A 7293-nucleotide genomic window follows, 5' to 3' on the forward strand; every position below is an offset into this window, starting at 1 on the left:
GTTTCCTGCTGCATGTGTGTAACTGTATGTATGTGCAGGCCAGAGTCTGAAAACTTAGTTCTCATGTTTTTTTATTAGTCCATCAGAGAGAGAGTGAATGAGAGTGAAGGACAGAAATGTTTAACTAGTTTTTCTATTTTATTTATTTTCAGACCAGTTACACTGATGAAAGAACCACTAGGGCCAGTGCTTCAACATCAGAGGCAGCAGCAGAGCAGGCCAGGGTCATGGTTGAGGCAGCACAGGGAGCAGAGCAGAGCCAGGAAGAGCCAGTAGAAGGAGAAAGGCAGATGCAGGATGCAACACAGCCTCCCCCACCAAAGAAGACAGCGTTGGAAGATCTCCTTGGGAGCTCCTACACTACTGTTGAGACAGTGCAGACCAGCAGAGGGATTGAAATGGAGATACTCTCCTACAGGAGTGGGATTCCCATCCCACTCAACAGAAGTCCACTTGAGTGGTGGAAAGTTAATGCTTATGCTTACCCCATACTTGCCTCCCTTGCCAAAGCCTACCTTTGCATTCCTGCTACATCAGTGCCCAGTGAGCGTCTTTTCCACAGCAGGAGACATTGTGTCTGCTCAGAGATCACTGATTACACCAGAACATGTTGATATGTTAGTTTTTTTGAAGAAGAACCAGTCCTGAGATAAGACAACCAAGGCCTACAGCAGCACTAAGGGTGTTCCTGTTTGTGTTTGGCCTGTTAGGCCTTGTGTTTCCCTGTGTGCAACTGGAAAAAAAATAAACAAGTTGTTATTATACAGTAATATTTTTTTTCTTTTTTTTCTTATCTGATATCGTATCGTGACGTATCGTTTCGTGCCTCAGACATATCGAGGTGCATCGTATCGTGAGTTTAGGTAGATCGTCCCATTCCTAGTTTGTACTGTATTGTATAATAAATAGTTTTATATTTGACGTGTTTGATTAGAAACTATAAATGTTTACTAAATATATTTGTATATGTCATAACCTGCCTTCATTTTATTTCTTAAGTGTAAAATGCCTCTACTGTGGATTTAGTTCTGTGTTATAATCCAACCCCTCCTCTTTAATCCGGGCTTGGGACCGGCAGAAGTGACCCAAAAGGGAAACTCTGGCAGAGTTAGTTGGATTTTTTTTTTTTTTTGGTGCTGGACGAGAAGCTCGTCCATTTGACCTTTTCTGTCAGCTGTTATCTTTTTAAGGCGTAACAGATTTAGGTGTTACACCTCTGAGCCAGAATCTTCTCCAGAACAGAGTGAATGCTGCCCAGAAACAAGCTGTTTCCTCTCTTACTGAAATGCACTCTGTCTGGGAGAAAAAGGGTGTTGTTGAAGAACCTGAGCTCAGGATGCTCGATGACCAGGCCCCCAAAGCTCCTAACGGCCCTCCTCAGTAAAGAATTAACCTGTTTTCTGTTGCTGTTAATTCTTCCTGGTCGCCCGTATCGCCACGACTGCCGTTCGTTGATGGCGGAAAAGGCTATTCTCATTTCCGGAAAGTCCTTATGGAGGTGGGACAAATCCTTTTGGATCTGAGAAGCCAGTTCCACCGGGGAAACGAGACCCAGATCGTTTCCTCCGGCGTGGACGACCAGAATATCTGGAGGACCATGTGTGGGAGCCTCGGAGTAAAACCTGGGAAGGACACCGCCCCAGCGCATGCCTCCTTTGCCAAACCATTGGACCTTAGCTCTGAGTCCAAAGTTTGTCCCAAACTGCCGTTGAGCCGCCTCTTCACCCCGTCTGATGTAACTGGATCCAATAATCCAGATTACTGGAGTTCGAGGCTGCTCAGACTTGATGGTAGATGCAGTTTTTGGGGGTTCGGAGACATTTTTGGGTCCTGAATCCGTCCCTTTCCTACGACCTTTGAGACGGATCATAGTGGGACGTTTCTGCTGAGGTGTGCCTTCTGACAGCCGCAGCCTTTTAGCAGCGCTGGGGAAGTCAGAGTTCTCGTGACCTCCGTCACTCAAACGCTTTCTTTTCCCCAACAGCTGAATGCGAGGAGTATCCTGGAGTTCGACAGAGGACGTCTGTCTTTTCTCCACTACGGAAATTCCTCGGTACCTTGCCAGCGTTTTATATCTTTGGTCTTGTCGATTAGCCCGTAAAACAGAGGAGTTTTTGCTGGAGATGGATGTTAAACCTCCACTGGTGTCCACAGACGCGGCTGTCTTGAAAAGGACACTTGGTTCCTCAAAGGGCTGAATCTGACGAGCCTTGTCAGGTTTTGATGCAGACAGAAACAGGTTTTGTGTTTCTGCGAAGCTAGTTCCTCTGTAGCTAGCCAGAAGTTCATGTCTGCGTCGTTTGTGAAGCGACTGTAGCTCAGAGGACCTTAGCCCTGACTGGAAAGCTGGTTGGCTGTTTGACAGAACAAAGACCATTTTGCACTCTAGGATTTCTGAGCAGTGAATAATTTAGCTATAAATATTCACCAAATGCACCAGATTTCTCTGAAGGAAGCTGTTAAAAGATGTTGTTTACACAAAACCAACAAGTTTTCTGAGAGCAACAATCCGTCCAACCACCTTCTTCAAAGCAAGTCTGATACTGACTGACCACTGACTGCAGACCTTTATGTATATGTCCATGCTGCCAGCGTCAGTCATAAAGGCTTTGTGACGTCATCACGCCACCTGCGCTTCCGTGCGTGCAGACGATTACAATTGTACTGCTGCGCATGCGTCAACGCTGTGGCCGTCTTGTGTGTCGGGTTTCTGTCTCCAGAGGGTCCGGTCCGGTCAGGGCTGGACTGGGACAAAAATTCAGCCCGGGCATTTTGACTGGAGACCGGCCCATCACCTGTTTTTTTTGGAAAAGACATTAAGCCTTACGCTGTTTCTGACACACACCAACGTACACTTTCTTATTGGTAGTATTTATGTATCAATCTAATAAACGTAAACCTACACCATCCTTCCTATCCTGGTATTCTAAAAAGTAGGGTTGGGGGTAACTGATTATTTTTAAAATGATTATTCTGACGATTATTTTATTGAATAGTCGACTATTCTAATGACTATTTAGATGATTAATCTAGTGATTACTTTTCTATTGCACAATTAATAAAAACCAAAAAATTCTCAAATAAATTCCTCCAAAAAATTGATAAGTTGTTACTGTAAGAGAATAAACACTACAGGCCTTCCATTTTGTATAACACTGCTTTTATTGTGTTGCGGTTGTTTATGTTCTGGTGATGTGTAGAACTTGGGAGTGCAGGCTGCTGCCTGAGAGGTGGTTGGAGACGGAGTGTCTCCATGCTGCTTTGATTTGTTCACTTATGTGCATGAGGCGAGTGGTGTTACGACCCTTCCTGGGGAGTCACGTGTTTCTCCTATTTTAACTGTAAATCCTTCATGCTGTTATATTTATAACAAGAAACAGATATTCGGACAGAATATTTTCATGTTTATTCGAATATGATTGTGGAACACACCCAGCATCATAATAAATGAAGTAATATTTATGCCAATTTAAGCCTTTATGGGTGACCAGGACTCTGTGATCAATTTTTGGCAAGGGAAATTATCATTTGTTGCCATTTTTTAGGTGTTTATGAATGTGGAAGACACCCAGCATCCTGTGATGGCACTAATAACATCAAGAGATAATAAATAAGGTAATATTTAGGTCAATTTAACCCTTTACACGTGACCAGGACACTGTAATCAATTTTTGGCAAGGGAAATGATCATTTGTTGCCATTTTTGAAGTGTTTATGAATGTGAAAGACACCCAGCGTCCTGTGATGGCACTAATAACATCAAGAGATAATAAATAAAGTAATATTTAGGTAAATGTAACCCTTTACACGTGACCAGGACACTGTAATCAATTTTTGGCAAGGGAAATTATCTTCTTTTTTTTTTCTTTTTTTGCCATTTTTGGGGTGTTTTTGATGATACAGTAGGCAGTATGAGTACAGTAACATCAACAGATAATACATAAAACCCTTATTTGGTCAATTTTAGCCTCCATGAAAATCTTAGCGATTCAATCACTTTTTGGCAAGTAAAATGCCATTTTAGTTGTCTACAATTAAATCATCAATAAAGAATTTAAAGATATTTTGAGGCATTTCTTATAGGTAAACGGGAGGGTGTAGTCTATTTGGCAAGTGACAATCTTAATTTTATGTGCTGAAGTGCTTTTATCTTGTTACTTTTAAATAGAGCAACGTAATGTATAGATAGCAACCTACACAGTGTCATTAAAGCCAAAGCTTGATCATTTTAAATACTTTTTTTCAAGTAAAAATGTGCCCCAAACTAGTTAACTGTGGCTCCATGTCAAGTGGACTAAAGAAAGGAAGGGGGAAAAATTAAATCGTTGGAGAATTGTTTATTTCCATTTATACAACGTTTACATTCAATACAGGGTGCCATTTTACATTGTTTATTTATTTTTTTAGTATCAAGGCTGTAACATAAAGAAAGCCAGTTCTTACCACAAAGTTTGTGGCACAAACCATCTTTCAATCGCAAATATTGCAAAAAGGATTAATATATCCTCATTGTGAACGTTTAAGACAAATAGCAACACTTAAAACAACTTCCGAACTGGAAAAACTAATGTGGCAAGGTGCAGAAAGGAGTGCCCGGGCGGGATTCGATCCCCAGACTCCCGGGCGAGAGTCATACGCTCTAACCAGTCAGTCAAAGAGGCATCTCCTTAGCCCAGTAGCCAGGGCGCATCATCAATCGGGACATTGTGACAGGACGCTCACGTAGCTACATCTTCCTCCCTCTTTCCACAAGCACGTCCTCGTGCTCCCGCGCAGGGTGCCACAAACACTGCACACTAATATCCGCGATAAACATCTGTTTAAGTACCGGAAGAGGTTATCTTTGCTTTCTGAATGTCCATATTGCTAGATATGCCGAGTTTTAGGGCGAAATCCTGGGGAATTTTGTCTAGAAATGCAATTACCTAACCGTGCGCGATCCCGCGGTGGCTAATCATTTTTTGGCAGCGAGTCAATTTATGGCACAACACCGGCTCGGGTTTCTCCTCCTCCTCCCTCTTTTCTTCTCCAACCTGTCGCTGGGCTGAGGCTCCATCACTTCCTAAATTGATTTTACTTGAACCTTCACTACCAAACAACTGTGAGATTTTAACACATGTGCCAGCATCAGCCTGAAGGGCCAGTTTCTTTTTTAGTCGAATTTTCTCCGCTCCTCCTTTCCGTTTTTTGTTCTCCATTTTGTAAAGCTCGTCTGTCTGTTTACTGAGATTCACAAACAACTGGCGGGTGCATCAGACCTCTGGCTATTGGTCCAGCCCAGAGTGTATTATTACCAATTGGCCAATCCACCAACTTTTACGAGGCGTCGCGTGGGGCGGCGCGGGCAAGTTGTCCGCAACAACTAGAGGCCAGGAAAAAAAAAAAAAGACACCGGCCCATAAAAGATGAAAGGGTCGGCCCAGCGGGCAGTTGCCCGCTATGCCCTATGGTCAGTCCAGCGCTGTTCATGTTGCTGTATGTATATTTGTGACCCAGCAAATGTGATCACTTTTCTCTGTTAACCCATAATAAAGACATTAAAGAACCAAACTTCATGAATGTTTTTTGTGACAAAGAAGTATCTGTTCCAATCACTCTATCAGAGAAAAATCAGAGTTTTAGAAATAACGGGACACTCAGTAGAGCCATTATATTATATTTTTTACAAGTGTATGTAAACTTCTGACCACAACTGTAGGTGTTTGGTTGGAAGTGTGAACATGGAGTTGTACTGGACAAGACAGCACAGCTTCAAATTTATGAGCCGAGGACTTGATTGTCCTTTGTTTACATAAGAATGATGATGCACATTAAGGAAAGCAGCGCAAACATTTCTTTCATATGCAAAGTACTTGTATTTTGGAATGGATAATTTATTATTTACAATTAGTGTCATTGTTCTCTATGTCACTTTTTTACTCATATCTGTCAAGTACTTGTATGTGTGTGAGGGAGGCCTATATGCGGGTCTTTGTTTTGTAAGTCTTAACACTGAGGTGTACTCTACACCACAGCATGACTGAAATGTTGTGAGACTATTACTTTACTCTGTCTACATCATCTGTTTACATAAGCATGATGATGGATATACTGACTGTCCCACAAACTAGGTACAGGTCTAGAGGTGACCGGGCTTTCTCGGTCTTGGCTCCTTCTCTCTGGAATGAGCTTCCACTTGATATTAAACTGTCACCGTCGCTGCATGTTTTTAAGAGTCGTTCGAAAACTCATTTTTATCGTTTAGCTTTTATGTGACTTGTATGCTTTTATGCTCCCTGTTTACATTTTGTATGGTGCTTTTATGTCTGTATGTTGTTTTTATCTCTTTTTTATTCTATCTGTGTTTTTACTGTATTTTATGTTCAGCGCCTTGGGCTCCTGCAAAGGCAGTGGAAGGTGCTGTACAAATAAAGATTGATTGATGATGCACATTATGGAAAACAGTTTTCACTTTTGATTCATAAGCAACGTATTACTATTTTGGGAGAGTTGAGTTTGTATTTTAAATCTTTTTCATTGTTCAGTCAACTATTTGTGTGTGTGTGTGTGTGTGTGTGTGTGTGTGTGTGTGTGTGTGTGGTACATTTTAGTGTATGGTGCCTTTTCAGTTGACATATTTGATTTGTGATTTGTTTTTGGAGAAGCAGAGATGAGCAGGTGCATTGTTTTGATCAAATTATTTAACCTCGTAAAAACGTTCATATGCAAAGGACCAAGTGTTAATGATCCAAAAATAAAAACTTTGACTGTTACATTTTGAAAGTATTGATAAAGAGTACTAGGAAATTGGTTATCAGCAGGGGCCATTTGTGTGTCACTACAGTTTACAGTAAAATAAATGAAAAATCAGAGATGTATTTTTTTCACAAACGTGCTTGTTGGAGTATGTAGAGCCGGTTACTGTTGACCAGCAGGCATGATTTTGTGACAACAACTTTTACAGTGTAGGAGCTACAAACATTTCAATGATTTAAAAATTCAACAAAAATCAGACAAGTATGTTTTCTAAAAAGTAAATGCTGTAAATGCACAGTTAGAGATTATTTTTTAAATATTCTGCAGAAAAAATACCGAGGTCCAGACCTCAATGTCCTCAATGGTAGATACAGCCATGGTGGTGTCTAGTAGTGGGTAAATGTTTTTTTTTTTTTTTTTTTTTTTTTTAACGTGTCCTGTCTGGCTGTGAAGCAAGCAGAATTGATGTCTGAATGCTGGTAACAAGCCTTACAGTTTTACTCTCAGGTGGAGCATCAGAGCATCTGCTTTTAATGTCTCAGGTGGAGCATCAAAGAG

The 7293-nt window shown here is 41.3% G+C and overlaps 1 long non-coding RNA gene across 1 annotated transcript; it reads left to right on the forward strand.

The window, feature by feature from the left end:
• The first annotated feature begins 2739 nt into the window (after positions 1–2739).
• Positions 2740–4290, forward strand: LOC139064717 (uncharacterized). Its single transcript, XR_011517717.1, has 2 exons — positions 2740–3497; positions 3546–4290. It is a non-coding gene; the product is annotated as an uncharacterized lncRNA (long non-coding RNA).
• Positions 4291–7293: the final 3003 nt, after the last annotated feature.

The sequence above is a fragment of the Nothobranchius furzeri genome, unplaced genomic scaffold, assembly GCF_043380555.1.
Source record: "Nothobranchius furzeri strain GRZ-AD unplaced genomic scaffold, NfurGRZ-RIMD1 Scf046, whole genome shotgun sequence".
NCBI lineage: Eukaryota > Metazoa > Chordata > Actinopteri > Cyprinodontiformes > Nothobranchiidae > Nothobranchius > Nothobranchius furzeri.